Source organism: Pteropus medius, unplaced genomic scaffold (genome assembly GCF_902729225.1).
Source record: "Pteropus medius unplaced genomic scaffold, Ma_sr-lr_union100, whole genome shotgun sequence".
Lineage (NCBI taxonomy): Eukaryota > Metazoa > Chordata > Mammalia > Chiroptera > Pteropodidae > Pteropus > Pteropus medius.
Genome location: NW_024354500.1, coordinates 4,548,268 through 4,563,411, shown reverse-complemented (window position 1 = coordinate 4,563,411; position 15,144 = coordinate 4,548,268).

Sequence of the window (15,144 nt, the reverse complement as noted above, 5' to 3'; positions counted from 1 at the left end):
AAAAAAAAAAAAAAAAAGAAAAGTGCTCATGTTTTAACAATAAAATAAATGAGGCCCAGAGAGCTCAAGTAACTAGTTAGAAAACTAGCCATTATAACAGTGGAAGGACTTGAACTCAAGTCTCTCTTAAGCTACAGCACATACTTTTTCACTACATCTTGGATGGCCCATATGTTTCAAAACTCTAATCAATATTTAGCAGCTCCCTAGACATTGTAAAACTGGGGATAAAGCCTGATTGTGAAAGTTGCAGGTTTGCAAAACTAAATTGCACATTCCCACCAGGTCTCTTGTAAGTAAGAGTGGTAGTTGGGATAAAACAGGTGCCTGAGATGTGACTTGGTGTCTATTAGACACAGATAAGGCTGAGAAACTGAATCCTCAAACCTACCTTTCTGATGGAATAGCACCTCCTACCATTCTTTCTCCCCAACCACTCATTCCTGCCTAAGAGAACCAATCTGTTCCCACATTAAAAAACAAAGCGAAACAAAACAAACTTTAAATGATGTTACCTGGTGCAGATTCTTCAAGAGATGCTGATACTCTTCAGTATCCACTTCCAACATCCCTCGTTGACTCTGTGCCCCAAATGAGAATTAGAGCCAAGCATAGCACAGAAGCGAGGGCCTCCTCCAGGAGGTAAATGCTACTACATCAAGACAGTTGTCAGCTTGTAGGAAATTCTCATCATGAAGGCATTAAGGAATAAATTGCTGAGGGGATCAGTAGAATTTATGAAAAGACTGTAGTGGCCACTTTCTAGAGGCTAGAGAAGATGGTGAGCTCTGCTACAATGATTTCGGTTCCTGAGTGAGAATGATGGGATCGCAGATGGGAGAGGTCAGCTGTTGGCAAGTAACCTTTAGAGATTTAGTGGGCATGATTACCATAATTAGCCAAGAAGGTCTATAGCCTTATTCCTAAGGCTCTGGGAATAAAATAGCTGGGCAGCTTTCTAATGCACTGTTTGACTTATATAAGAAGAAAAATTCCAGGTCTGCTGAACATAAACAAGACTTGAAGAACTGTAGTCGGGTTTATGACCTCTTATTTAATTCTAAAACTTAAACTATCTCACAGACCCGGAATGACTTGATTGGCAGGGAGGCCTTTCCCCTTCGAGGAAAGACCCTCAGAAAAGGTTTCAACTCTTTACTGTGAATCCTCCTCAGGTCCTCTCTGGAGGCTATAATCCCCTAATAATGTGAATGAGGAAAGGCAAATAACCAGACTTATGTGGTTATTAGATACTGGCTCTGACCGGAACCATGTAGTCCACTGGTCCCATTAGGCACTAATAGAAATCAGGTGAGAGATGAAGTCTTGGCAATGTCAATCTCACACCAAATTTGTTAGAAGTGTTTCTTCTATTTCCCTAGTCCTAAAATATTTGGAGTAAATATATATACTTAGTAACTGGCAGAGTGCTCACATTGGTTCTCTGTGCTATGGAATGAGGGCTCTTACTGTAGAAATGTTCCATACGCTTTCCTCTAATGCTGTCCTCCCCCAAGATGTTAGACCAAAGATACCAAATCAAAAGCAACACCACATGCCTGGTAGATATTGCAGACAATAGTGCCACCGTCAAGGACTTAAGAGATAATTTCTTTAATTGGCATTTAATTTTTCTGTTTGATTACTGTCAGTGTTAGTGGGACCTTGGAGAAAAACTGGATTTTAACAGCCCTGATCAAATAGTACAACAATTGTGTCTGCTGTTCTGGACATGGTACCTTCACTGGAACAAAAGAATGGATGCCCTACACTCTGATATGCCATTACCCTAAAAACAGGTATAATGCCTGCTAATTAATATAATCAGAAACAGGGGATCTTCGTGAATCAGGGACAGCAGCACTATTTACCATCTTTTTTCAGTCCTATGACCATTCTTTTGCTCTATGTCATAATCTAGTAGGGAGAAAACTTCTTTATTTGTCTGTGGCTTTCCACAGATAACATGCTGGTTCATTGTATTATGCTAACTGAAGCAGGTAAGAAGGAAGTAATAAGCACTATAGTTGTTTTAGTAAGAAACATTCAGGCCTGAAAAATCCATAAAGTTTCTTGGGGGTCCCTTAGGTGTGGCATGTTGGGGATATTCTCTTAAAGTGAAAGACAAGTTATTGCACTTTTCACTACTCTCCACAAAGAAATAGACATAATGCTTGATTAATTTCTTTAGATTTGGAGATGTTGTTTTGATACGTTTACCAAGTAGTCTTTAAGGCTGCAGTTTTGAATGAAGCCCAAAGCAAGAGAAGGCTACACAGCAGGTCTAGGATACATAGTAGGCCTAGACTGCAGTGCAAACTTTCCTGACATATGGATCTTATGACCCAGCAGGTACAATGATCCTGAAAGACTGTGGTACGTAGAGACACTTTATGAGGTCTCTGGAAAGCCCAAACATGAGAATAAGAGCAGAGATTCTTTGAGTTTTAGGCTAAATCCATACTCTATTTTGCCAAAAATTATACTCTATTTGAAAAGTAGCTCCTGGCATACAACTGAGTTCTGATAAACTCTAAATGCCTAAACATGGACACCAAGTGATTCTGTGACTCAAGCTGCCCAAAATGGTAAAAAAAAAAAAAAAAAAAAAAAGACAAGAAGAGATGCCGAAGGGTACAATGCTGAGAGGTGAACAATATTCATTATACTTTTTGTTCTTCCAGTTCAATTCTTTGTTCTTTTCTACTCTGTTCTGTGCTCTGAGAGGCTAAGAGTATCTCCTAGGCTCCCTTGCCCTATAGCTCCTAGTCATATTTGGCCAGTGGGAGGCGATGAAATGAAGGGCTGGAGGGGATTGAATATTCATTCCCTGTACTCCCTCTCTGCTGAGCTGATGTTTCACGGTAGTTGTGTTGCTCTAACGCCGAAGCCCTAACTTCCTGGAATAGCCTAAGAATAATGTGAGCTTCCCCCTGTTGTTAGTCCTGGGGACTTTCACCATTTGCTTTCCTTGCTCTTACCTTTTTCACACTTCTATAAATAGCTTCTTTATTTAACTGTGAACCATTAGTTCTTTGAGATTATAATCATTCTCCCCCAGCCCCCGAAATGATGGAACAAAAAGACAAGCCTGGGAAAATATCCGGTCATAGTGTACTGCATATTTATAAACATTTTTATAAGAGGTAACTAAAATTGATCTCTTTTAAAGACGTTGTTATTTTGGGGTTTTCTATTATAAGTAGCCAAGCATAATCTTCAATGATATAACTCCTCCCTTTGATAACTCCTTCTCCTACTGTCTGGAAAGTGCTACTTTATTGGCCTCATCCCAGCATCCACTTTATCCCATGGACCTCTCTTGTCTGAAAGTCAGTAGACTTAGTGTTTTTACTACTTACTTTGGGCTGAGAATGTCTAAATGTACCATAATCTACAAATCTCATACCATCCACTGTCCCTTAACCAAAATGTAAGCAAACATGCCCTGAACTCAGTAGGGAATCAACGTATGTTATTGAAAGAATGAAACTTTCCGCATTTATTTAGGAAGAGTCGAATTTCACAGCCTTCCAAGTGCAGAAGACTGATAGTTTAAGTGCTTTCTTTCTGGATTCTTGCCATAAATCTCTCTTAGACAAACTGGTTTTTTGTTTATTTGTTTGTTTCTGACTCTGCCTGAAATGCAATGAAAAAAAAATGTCATTAGGGGATGCTTTAGTGAAGCGGGAAGAAGGGGTATGGCACAGACACAGGCCCTATTTCATCTCGTTCCATGGTCAAGTCTGCTTTGGAATCAATAACTCCCAAAGACCTTTCTGCATGTTGTAGTCCTGTCAACATTTGTGTACTTGACCTAAGTGAAAACTCCTCTCCCTTTCTTATACCTATTCCTCCAAAAGCTGCAGGTAAGACTGTCAGCCTCTCACTGAGGAGTGATTTTTTTCTGTATATGTCTGACTGTCGCATATCTCATTAGATTAGAGGCACTAGAAGGGCTAAGATTTTTCCTGTCTTGGGTATTTTTGTATCATTAGCAGCTAGCACATACCTGGCTTATAGCAGAAAGTCAAAGAAATCATTTTAAACAAAGTTGTAAACACATCTTCAAGATCTCACTCAAAATCCAACACAATATTCCTCCATGAAATCTTTTTAATTACCTTCGAACATGCTATATTTGATAGATTTTACTCCCTCTGTAAGTCCATAGTAATTTATTGCTTTCTCTTTGTATCACTTTTCCTGCTAATTCACAATTATGTATGTCTTTTCCACTAGCCTATGTAATTATCAAGAAAGGTAGCTAAACAGCTGAATGTTTAAATCTTGGGTTCTAAATCTCACCTTTGCTACTTCATAGCTATATCATCTTACTTTAGTTATTAATATCTCTAAGATTCAAGTTTCTTATTTGTAAAATAGATATAATTTATTCATTCATATATTTATTATTCATGTATTTATTATGTGCTGGGTGCTAATCTAATATATGTATTGGCAATAGAGTTAAGAGAAAAGAAAAGCAAAAAGAAAAGAAAGGGAAGGGAAGAGGAAGAAAGGAAAAGAAAGGTGGATGAAATCTTTGTCCTGATGGAGAGTACATTCTAGTTCTAGATGTATCCATATGCATCCATATTCATATCTCCAAAACAAACAAACAATATAATTTTATATACTCATAAGTACTACAAAAAAATTAAGCAAGGTAAGGGAGTAGAGCTTGACAGAGCTGGCAGAAAGCCCTGATGTTTATGATAGATGCTGATTAGAGAGTTAAAGAAGACCCTTAAATCTTCAGGGCTGTACACACATATTTTGTTTCTTCTTCTTGATGTGTGATAGGGCTACACATTTTACAATCTTTGGAGTTAGGCATGGCCTGGTGGCTTGCTTTGGCTCATGAAAGCTGAACAGAAGGGAGGTTCTTGCAAAAGTTTTAAGAAGTACCAGTTAAGATTTGCCACGTCTTTCTCCTCCTGGAATTTTTACGGAAAAAGAACTATTGAGAAGGGGTCTCCTGTAGCGTAGGCCTTCATATTGATCCATGCTGGACATCAGCCTGTGATTTGGGAATGGTTTGACTGGAGTATAACAGATCCTATCCTTACTGATGCAAGGATATTACAATGTCTGACACCCAGAAAGCACTTGGTAAATTCTTATTATCATTATTATTAATTTTATTATAATAGCATGTGTTAATTACAATGTCTGACACCCAGAAAGCACTTGGTAAATTCTTATTATCATTATTATTAATTTTATTATAATAGCATGTGTATTGCCAATATAGAAAAATAATATGGATTCAATATCTTTCTCTTAATTAAGTATGAGTTTTAAGCCATTAAAGTTCAAGTCTTTTGATCCTACCCTCGCAAATAGAAAAAGTAAAGTCCAAGTAATTCAAATTACCTGTCGGAGGTGGCAGAGTAGCAACACTTAGTCCCGAAGCAGTCCCCCCAGCGGGGGGGAGGGGAAAATTAAACTTTATGTTTTGAACGCATTTTTCTATTGATTATCAATATAAAACTACATATACTTGTGAAGTCATTTTACTCAAAGACATAATAAATCTAATCAGGAATTCAGAAAACCTTTAAAAATCAAGTATATAAATAAAAAATATTAACAAATAAAATACTATTAAGAATGGTAAAATTTGTCTCAAAATGTCAGTGTAAACTAACAATTGTTACTTATTTTTAGGCATGAAAATTAAATTCTAATAGAAATAACTAAGTAACTTAACTGGACAGAAAGTTCAGTTTGAACTGAAATATAACTCAGTTTCTCTTAAATCTTTTCAAGGGAGCCACAGGGGTGGGGGTAGGGAGATATATATATATATCTTTCTCTGGTTGCAGAAATTTCTAACATCACCAGAGTAAATCTGCTGTTGTGAAACATGTAAGGACAGATCGGTAGGGGTGAGGGAAATGCAAAATACATCGGAGGCAATTTTCAGTGGATAAAATTAAATCAAAGGAAAAAGCAAGTTTACTGGAACATAAATATATATGATAAAATGAGAACTACATTTTCTAAAATAAGTATATATCCCTTAAATAAATATTTCAGTGGTAACTACAAGATAAACTCTACAATTTAAGATTCTATAAATGAAATTCTAAATATCCTATTTCTGATGTATACTAAAAACTAGTGACTTGAGTATATATATTTTTTTAGAATTCACTATCTACCACAACAATAGCTTTATCAAAAAAAAAATCAAATCGAATTTGATTTATATGTTAGTAACAAATATAGTACAATTACAATAGTTGCTTTAGTAGGCTTAGCTTGAAATAATGTGCTTTAATAGGCTTGCTCGGAAAATGTGCAAGTAATGCTTTTTCTAAGTCACTGAAATAACTGAGGAAACTTCCTCTGCTCTGGGAACTGAGCAAGAAGTAATTATTCAATGGACTAGGATATAGGGTTATACTGGACTTTTAATTTTTCTGTTGTTTGATGAGACATATTAACCTATACAGAACAGATATGTAAAATGTAAGAATGAGAAATTTCCTTTTGCTTCACTTTAAGATTTCTTTTAATTTCAAGCTCACAATACTGATTATGTGACTATCAAAAGAAGGCTTCACCAATCAGCCAAGTTTCCAGAGAGCAGTTTCTAGGAACTGCATGTTCAATTTGTGTTGGCATAAAAAAAAAAAAAACCCATACAGAAGCTACCACATCAATAAAAATGTTCTAATTTTTAAGTTCATATTCAACAAAAACTTATTTTAATTAATCTATATACACATTTCGGTTGGTAAGCAACCTTTAGATTCAGAAAGTCAAATATAATAATCTTTTCAAGTAATAAATCATAAAGACGAATAATTATTTTTCAAGGGGAAGATATGCATATATATCATATCTTAAGTCATGTATGTACTACACATGATTTAATACACACACGCATATATATATGTACACAAATGTGTGTGTGCACGTGCACACGTCGCTTAAATTCTTAATTTGTGTACATATTGGAAACAATATGAACAAAGCTTGAACTAATTAAACAGGAAAATTATATATGTTTTCTTTTGTTCTAAAGTGAAAATACAGATCTTGTCTTTTCCTTGAGTTTACTGAGGTTACCTCAAATGGACACTATTGAGTTAGCAGGGGGAGTCAGACTCCTCTCAATTTTTTAAATGCATTAAAATAAAAGGGTCTTCCACTAACAAATTCTGCTAGAATTATCAAATCATCACCACTGAAGTTTAGTCATTAGGCAGATGGATGGGTTTTTACTCCTCCTATCAGTTTTAATTGTCATGGAATTATCCTCCCTAAATCAGCACAATGTATGCTGTTCTTGGTTCACTTGAAAGGGATGCACCTTAGAAGAGATAAATTATTTCATTATCACCAACGCATTTATTAAATGGCCATATTTTTAGGAGGCAGTGCTGAGTGTTATAAACGGGAATTAATTAGGCTCAGTTCCTGTCTTGTTGGAGGTTAGAGTGTGAGATGTCCAGAGAGCAATGATGGAGGCATTTTAAGGTCATGTATTAAACACAGGAAAAGAGGTGAGTTAAGGAAGTTTTTAGCATGAATATTTGAACCCTTGAGCAAAGTATATTAGTGATCTGGGTGAAAAAGGAGACCCTCGGGAGATGCATGCCATGGTGATTCACGACTACTCCAGCAATTATGTAGGAAAGACCCCTGCAGAAACCGAGACATGACTGAGTGCTTGCTGTTCAAATGAGAGCAAAATAAGAAGAGGTAAGAGCACTGCGATTTTTTCTAAATCTTTTTTAACTCATCTCAGAAATTACTAAAGGGAAGAGATCGCCAGCTTACATCTGCTCCATGTATTTTTACGTGCTGTGGGGAAGAGGAGTCAAATAGGAAATAAACTAGCTATTGGTAAACATGACAGAGAACTACACTAAAACAGTGGATACCTTTCATACTGGTAGAGTTTTAAGTATACACTTAGAGAATTATACCTGTTTTATACATCAGACATCTCTAGTACACCAGCAAATCACTACCTCTCCTTTACTCCCAACTCTAAATGGTTACCAGATCTTATCAATTCGACCACATCTCTATTTCTCAAACTCATCCCTTCTCTTTTTTTGGACAGCCAAATTAACATAGGTTGTTAATCTTTTCTTTCTGGATAATTCTAATAACTTCCTAGCCATTTTTCTTGATTGCTAGTCTCCCTTTCAATAATAAGTTTGCACTGCTAACTCGAAATTGTTTTTTTCAAAAATATACATCATATTATGCATTTTTCACTTGAAAATTTAAGAGCTTTCCTTCAATTAGGCAATTAAACTCATCATATTAACACATAAATGACTGATGTATCATTTTTTTTCAACTACCTCTTGCTTACTACCTTCCCATTTCCCTATCTCATCTAGAAGTCTGGTGAATTCATTGCAATTTTTCACGCTTATCTCTATGTGTATATACGTTTCCTCTGTTTGAAATACTGTTTCTTTCTTCTCTGCTTGAAGAGCCCTTACTTTCTTTCCAATCCTAAGTCAAGTTATTATCTCTTCTGTGTAGTTTTCTGGTGGTACCTTCCAAGGCAGCTAAGCACTTCCTACTGTTTTTGCCATGACATTTAATGGGTCTGATACTTTCAATATATGAGAACTCTTAATAGGCAGAGTCTAGTTCATATATCTTCACTTGCCAGCATCATCAGTGAATTAATACCAACTTCTAATTACATGTTGATTGTGATTTTCATAGTTCTTTCAAGCACATTATTCTTTCAATAAGTTTGTAAAACATTACACAGTAAGTATTGTTCCCATATACCACATAAGGAAATTGAGTATTAAAGCCAATAAATAAGAGTTTTACTTTTGTTTTAAATATTTGCTTTGTTTTGTTTTATTTGTAGCTTAATGTCTTTCTAATATATTATAGTCTTTGTTATATAACATTACATTACATTTAACCCTACGTGTGTGTGTGTGTGTGTGCACATGTACATGTGCATGTGTGTTTTGCCTGGCTATGGGATAGAAAGAAAAATTACCCCCTTGTATGTATATGACTTTCTTTGAACATTTATTATGAATCGGTATACTACGAACGAAAAAAAAAAATCCCTTAGCCTTTATTTCTTTCATTTTGACTTTAATCTCATTATGACATAAATTATGGCTTGATGGATGATCCTACCAAGGTATTATAAAACATTTTAAATAGGCACTTTAAGATAATGATTTATGAAATAATTGTTGAGGTCAACTACTATGAATGGAGCATTCCAAAAGTCTTAGTATAAAAGTTCTAATAGATCATATCCTTTGTGCATCTAAGGGGAGGTACTCATAAATTTTCTTTGATAATGCCTAGTCAGTCAATAAGTTTTATTTTTCTTTTATACTAAAGATAATATTAATATAAGTGAAAACTTGTGATTAATAGAGCCAAGTACAAAAGGAATAGTTAATGTCTTCCCTACATTTTTATTTTGAAAATAAACCAGATTTAGTTTTCATTCTACATGGGAGGAGGAGAAGAGAGCAATAGCCAAATATACCAACTCATTTTTCAGAAAACAGCAAGATTTAAGAGCAGAGATAGGGAAAATAATGAGAGGAAGTACATTCAGGCATTTTTAGGACTCTATAAGGAAAAGCAAATGACTAGATAATGGGTTTTATGGGATAATAACATGTTTTCCTGTATATGACAAAGCCATTCATGGAGATTTCAGTGGGGTGCATTGCCTCAATTGCTTCTACAGTGGCTGCCATGGTTTTGTCCTGGTTCATTCACATTCAGTTGCCCAGTCCTTATTTATGAACAGATGCCTAGGATCTGTAAGTGACCTTCTCACCATTTGTGTGTGTACAAACCTCTCTTCGTATCTGAATACTTAAAGAAATGTTTGGTAAATAGTACAAGATTCAAGAGGGAAGACATAAATCAAAACTAAAATCATGGTTTCAATGCCTTGAACTCTTGTTACATATTTTGTAATTCTTGGGCCTTCATCAAATGGTTAATGAGACCCAATCTATTTGAAAGGAATGTCTTTAAAATCTAAGTGGGATGCAGCCACTTTTGAGTAAAGAGCTATTAAAACGATGAAATCATTATATTGTATCCAAGGATAAAAGACATTGTAAATATTTAGTCTTTCACAGTCACAAACCACTTAAATGGATGAATATAGTCTATTCATTGGTTTATGGTTCTAATAGCCTCCAGGAAATGTCAAATTCACATGCTGTCCCAGAATACAAGATTTAGTTTTTGGATTTTTAATTTAACTAAAAGATGTGTAAAAGCACACAATCATTCAGCTCCCTATTGGCTCCACATCTGTGTAGGATTATATGCAAACAATAGTTGAGCTAGCATTGGCAGTCACATAGGCTTGAATGTAATTAATTGTATTTTTTTTTTTTTAATAGAGATAAAAGGAATGAAGAAAGACAATTTGGAGAAGCACTGTTTTCAGCAATAATCTTATACATGAGGTAAGGCTCAAAGTTGCCAAAATGGAATTTAGAAATAGAGGTTCATCAGCCTTATGTCCAAAGTAAATCATAATTGTTCTGAAAATCATTAATGCTGGGTGACAGCCAATGTTACTTCGATAAAATTGTACTTAGTCTGATTCTACAACTGAGTAGACAGGAAATGGCTCACCTTTTGGTAATGAATTAACTCTTTCATAGAGGACTATAGTAATTCTAGAATATAAGCCACAAAAATGTCTAGGATACCAGAATATTAAACAGAGTTTCCAGCGTTAGCAGACAATTGCTCTTTTTCTATCACTGTCTCACATTCGTCTTAATTTTACTCTTTTCTTATCTGCAGATTTTGGTGGACAATGGACCTATTGCTCAAGGAGCTTTTAAAAATTTTTTCTGATGATTTGCCTGCATCAAAGAAGTTAGTAAACAATGGCATGATAGCACTCCGTGGTGACCTTTTCAGCTTGCAAAAGCTACACAAAATACTTTTCCATACACTGTAATATGGTGGGACACAGGCAGAGCAAATGTCCACAATTTATCAAATGTAGTCTTTACAATGATAAGATCTTGAGATTTCCTGATTCCTGGAATGAAAAAACAAAAACAAAAACCAAAAAAACAGAAAAACCACTAAGCAGGTCTATTTTATCATATGATGGATTTAAATGCCTCTTTTAAACACACATCTCTCTGTTCCATACCACTCTCCCTATATGCGACATGGCCAAGCCCAGGCATTTCTTCCCCATGGGCATAACTTAAATCCATCTAGAAAATGATTTGATCCGCAGAATGCAGATCATTTTAAACTGAGAGAAGAATAAAGCCTTGGAGACAGCACAGAATGCAGTTATAGTAGTCCAAGTTAAAAATGACCGGAGCATTTGGCTGCTAGTCTAGTGTGGTTATTAATGGACAAATGCTCTTTCCTCAGTGGGGGAATGGCTTCTACTTCTTGTGGTTATGGGAAGAGGAAATGGAAGGAGACAACACTTTACTGGCAGACACATTATTGACCCTGCAGGGGCAACAAGAGTAATGAACAGAGAAAGCTTTAGAAAAGAGAGTTTTGCCAAGCAGAAAAATTGCTGCAGGAAATGCAGGATTCCTTGGTCATGATGTGACTGGGTTGAATCACCCTGTATCAGAGTAGGATGAACCAAACAAACAGGTTGGTGAATCGAATTATCCTAGAATGCTGAAATCACTGAGTAAAAAGCAATGGCATCTTGATTCTTGTCTATTTATGAGTCATGAATATTGGAGGGAACCAAACTTACATTTCACTTAGGACACATACAGAAAGTCACTTGCTACCCATATCTCTGAGATGGTACTGAGTTCAGATATTCATTCTGTAATCTGAATATGTCTCAATTTTTGCTTCAATAAATATGGCTATCAAAATAATACAAAATTCAGGTTTTTTTAGACTAGTCTATCTCTTCATGATAACAATTAAACAAACAAAATGGTCAGGGTATTGTTTAATTGCAGATTTTAATACATACTTTTGGCATAAAAGGAATAAATATAAAATGTGTGATTTTAGATTAAATATATTGCTCATTTCACATCTCAAAATTGTTTACTTACAACCAAATCCTTATGAAAACCATATTTAGAACTAGAGTGAATATAATATAATGCATAAAACAGATGAAGGAGAAATAAATAATGTAAGAACATAAATAAATAAAATTAAATGAGAAAGCAAGCCATGTTACTGTAGGCTAAATAATATCTAGATGTGGCCCCTCCCTAGAAGCAGATATTCTGTTTAGTGTTTTTCTTCCTGTCTCTTTCACTTTGACTTAGGGAGACAAGGGAATAGCTTTGCCTGGGTATAAAAGCACAATTAAAGGAGTCAGGCAGAGGGACAAACCAGTACTCATCTCTGCTACTTAGAACTTGAGGAATTAGTAGGTAATTCCTGAAGACGGGTTTTGCAGAACTATAGTTTTGAAATGCTTGAAATTCTTCCACTAACAATGCATTCTTCCACTTGTGATGCATTATTGAATTTCAGAGCAGGGATTTATTAAGGCTTTTGGGGCCTCCAGAAAACAAATTTGTTTAAATGAAACTGCTCCTGGAAATGGTCATAAGATTATCAGCCGACACTTGGGCAGTTTTCTTTGTAATCATGTTAGAAAACATTGCTTGCTGGAGAGGAAAATACAATGATCTTCTCAGGAGCTATGGGAAAAGGAAAACAGGTGCCTCAACTGGGAAGAAATGGCAGTGGCAAAGTATCTGAAATGGACTTTCCCTGGATCTCTGCCTTTTCTGCCATTTGCCCCACTCTGTAGTACCAAGGGGTCCAGCTCTGGCTGCTCTTCCTAATGATAATATTGGCAGTCAGCTTATTGTCTGCATAGAGATTACCACAGTCACAGCAGGATTGTTTCTGTGTTAGAAAAGCAGAAAACAACTTTTTGGCACTTCATCTGAAGAGACGTGATTTTCTAACAAAGGTAGAATGCTCAATCAGAAGAATTTCTGGAACTTCGCCCTCTGCCATGAAACCTGGTGAATGGTTTGAGTTTTTCCAAAATTCAATTTAGCTGCTAGGAGGCTGTGCCGATCATTCCAATTTTCCTTTCGATTTTGCATTTTGTTGGATGCTTCCCTCAAGTATCTCAATGTAGTTCAGTCATTAGTCAGAGCTGGAAGGTTTATTATTTATTTTGACAGTCACCAGCCTATTTTGTCAAATAGTACACATTACTGCTCCATTTGACAGGTGTTACTCTTAAAATCCTTCAGTTTATTTTTCTCCCTGTGAATGAGGCTTCTAGATCTGCTGTCTTGTTTACCTTCCCAGAGGAAACACAGTATGTTTTGTGATAGAAGTTTTGTTTTGTTGCTACTTTTCAGTGACAGACTAAGCAGCCATTGGTCAAAAACTTTTTTCTTGATTTAATCTAAATTTTGGTGCAGTGCTTAGCTGGGATCCAATGGAAGATAAAATAGAAGAATGAAAAGAAGGATAGTGAATGCAATGTAAGTAGAGGCAAGAAAGTACTGCCATTTCACCTAGGATATATGTATTGCAAGGTTAGAAAGGTCAAAACAAGCTTTAAGTTTAATTGTGTGAGGTTTGAGTAAAAAAAAAAAAATTTTAAGCTGTGTAATGTGTTCTATACTCTGATAGAAGAAAATGCAGGTGGCTATGGTAACATAGAAGGGGACACTATCTCAGATCAGAGAAGTCAGATAGGTCTTTTTGGAGAAGATGACATCTGAATTGATTTTTAAAGATCCATGTTAATAAAAGTTAAAAGGGATAGTGAAAAGGTCTTTCTATATCGATGCCACCATAGAGAGGATGGTGAATTTGAGTTTGGATAATGTTACTTATCACATGTCATGCAAACATTTGGAATTTTTTTTTTTTTTGATGCTCATGGCCCATCACTCTTATCTATTCAGTTCAGTAACTTGCTTTTCTGCTCCAATGCCACCTCCTCAGCAAGACTACTCTGACTACTGAATACAAATACTTCTCTATCACCACCTTGCTAATTTTCTACTTGTAAGTCTTGTTTTATGTTTCTTAGTAGAATATTTTATTACTTGTCAGGCAGAAAAAGCAAACATTTATTAAATTCCTTATTGTCAGTCTCTTCTCTCTTAGGAGTACCATGCAATACACTATCTTAATACTTAGTGGATAAAATACAATGAGTTTATTAATCATGGTTCTGTGGTTCAGGAATCTGAGCAGAGATCATCAGAGATGATTCATCTCTACTCTGTGTTGTGTCAGCTGATCTCATTTATTCAGGTGGTAGCTGGGCTGGAAGATCAAGGATGGCCTTACTCAAGTGTTAGATGCTTCACTGCTGGGCTATTGGCTAGCCACTCCCAATTCCCTCTCCAAATGACCTCTTTCTCCAGATAGACAGCATGGACTTCTGTACGAGCAGCCTCAGGGGAGCAAAAGAATGAAAGTAGTAGCTGCTACATCTCATAAATCCTATGCTGAACTAGTATGGCATCATTTTTACCACATTTTATTGGTGAAATCAAACTCAACATCAACCCAGATTCAAGGGGAAAAGAAATAGATTCCATTTTTTTAACTTAAGGAATTGCATGCACATACAGACACAGGAGAAATTGTTATAGCCTTTTTGCTAACTATTCATCACATATTCTAGAATTTGAAGTTGTGTGGAATCATCTAATTATGTGGAATCAAGAGTAGAGTTGCTTTTTTTTCTCCTTATGTCTACTTTGAAATACTATTGAATACCATATCCACATTTCTAAAAATTCTATTTTTAACTGTACTGCTTATTGGTCTTTTCTTCTTAAATGACCCAGTATCACTTCAGGAGCAATATATCACAAACAAACTCTTCTCCCCTAGTTTTTTTAATTCCCCAAATCCTTGGTATAGGGCCTTATATATTTTAAAAATTTAGAATTTGAAACAAGATAAAGTATGTTGATTAACTCATTAATTAGAAAGTTTAAACCATTTTGGGGAGTTTAAATGTAAACTCACTGGTTTACTGAAAATGAAGCAAGGTATCGTTGTGTTGTCAATTTTGTTATTTTGCATTCTGCCTTATGCTGTGTTCTCTATAAAGCAAACTCTAGCTAAAAGGAAAGTATATCGGAAAGTAAAAGGATTGGTGTAAAGGAAACTACTGTGTTTGACAGTCAGAAG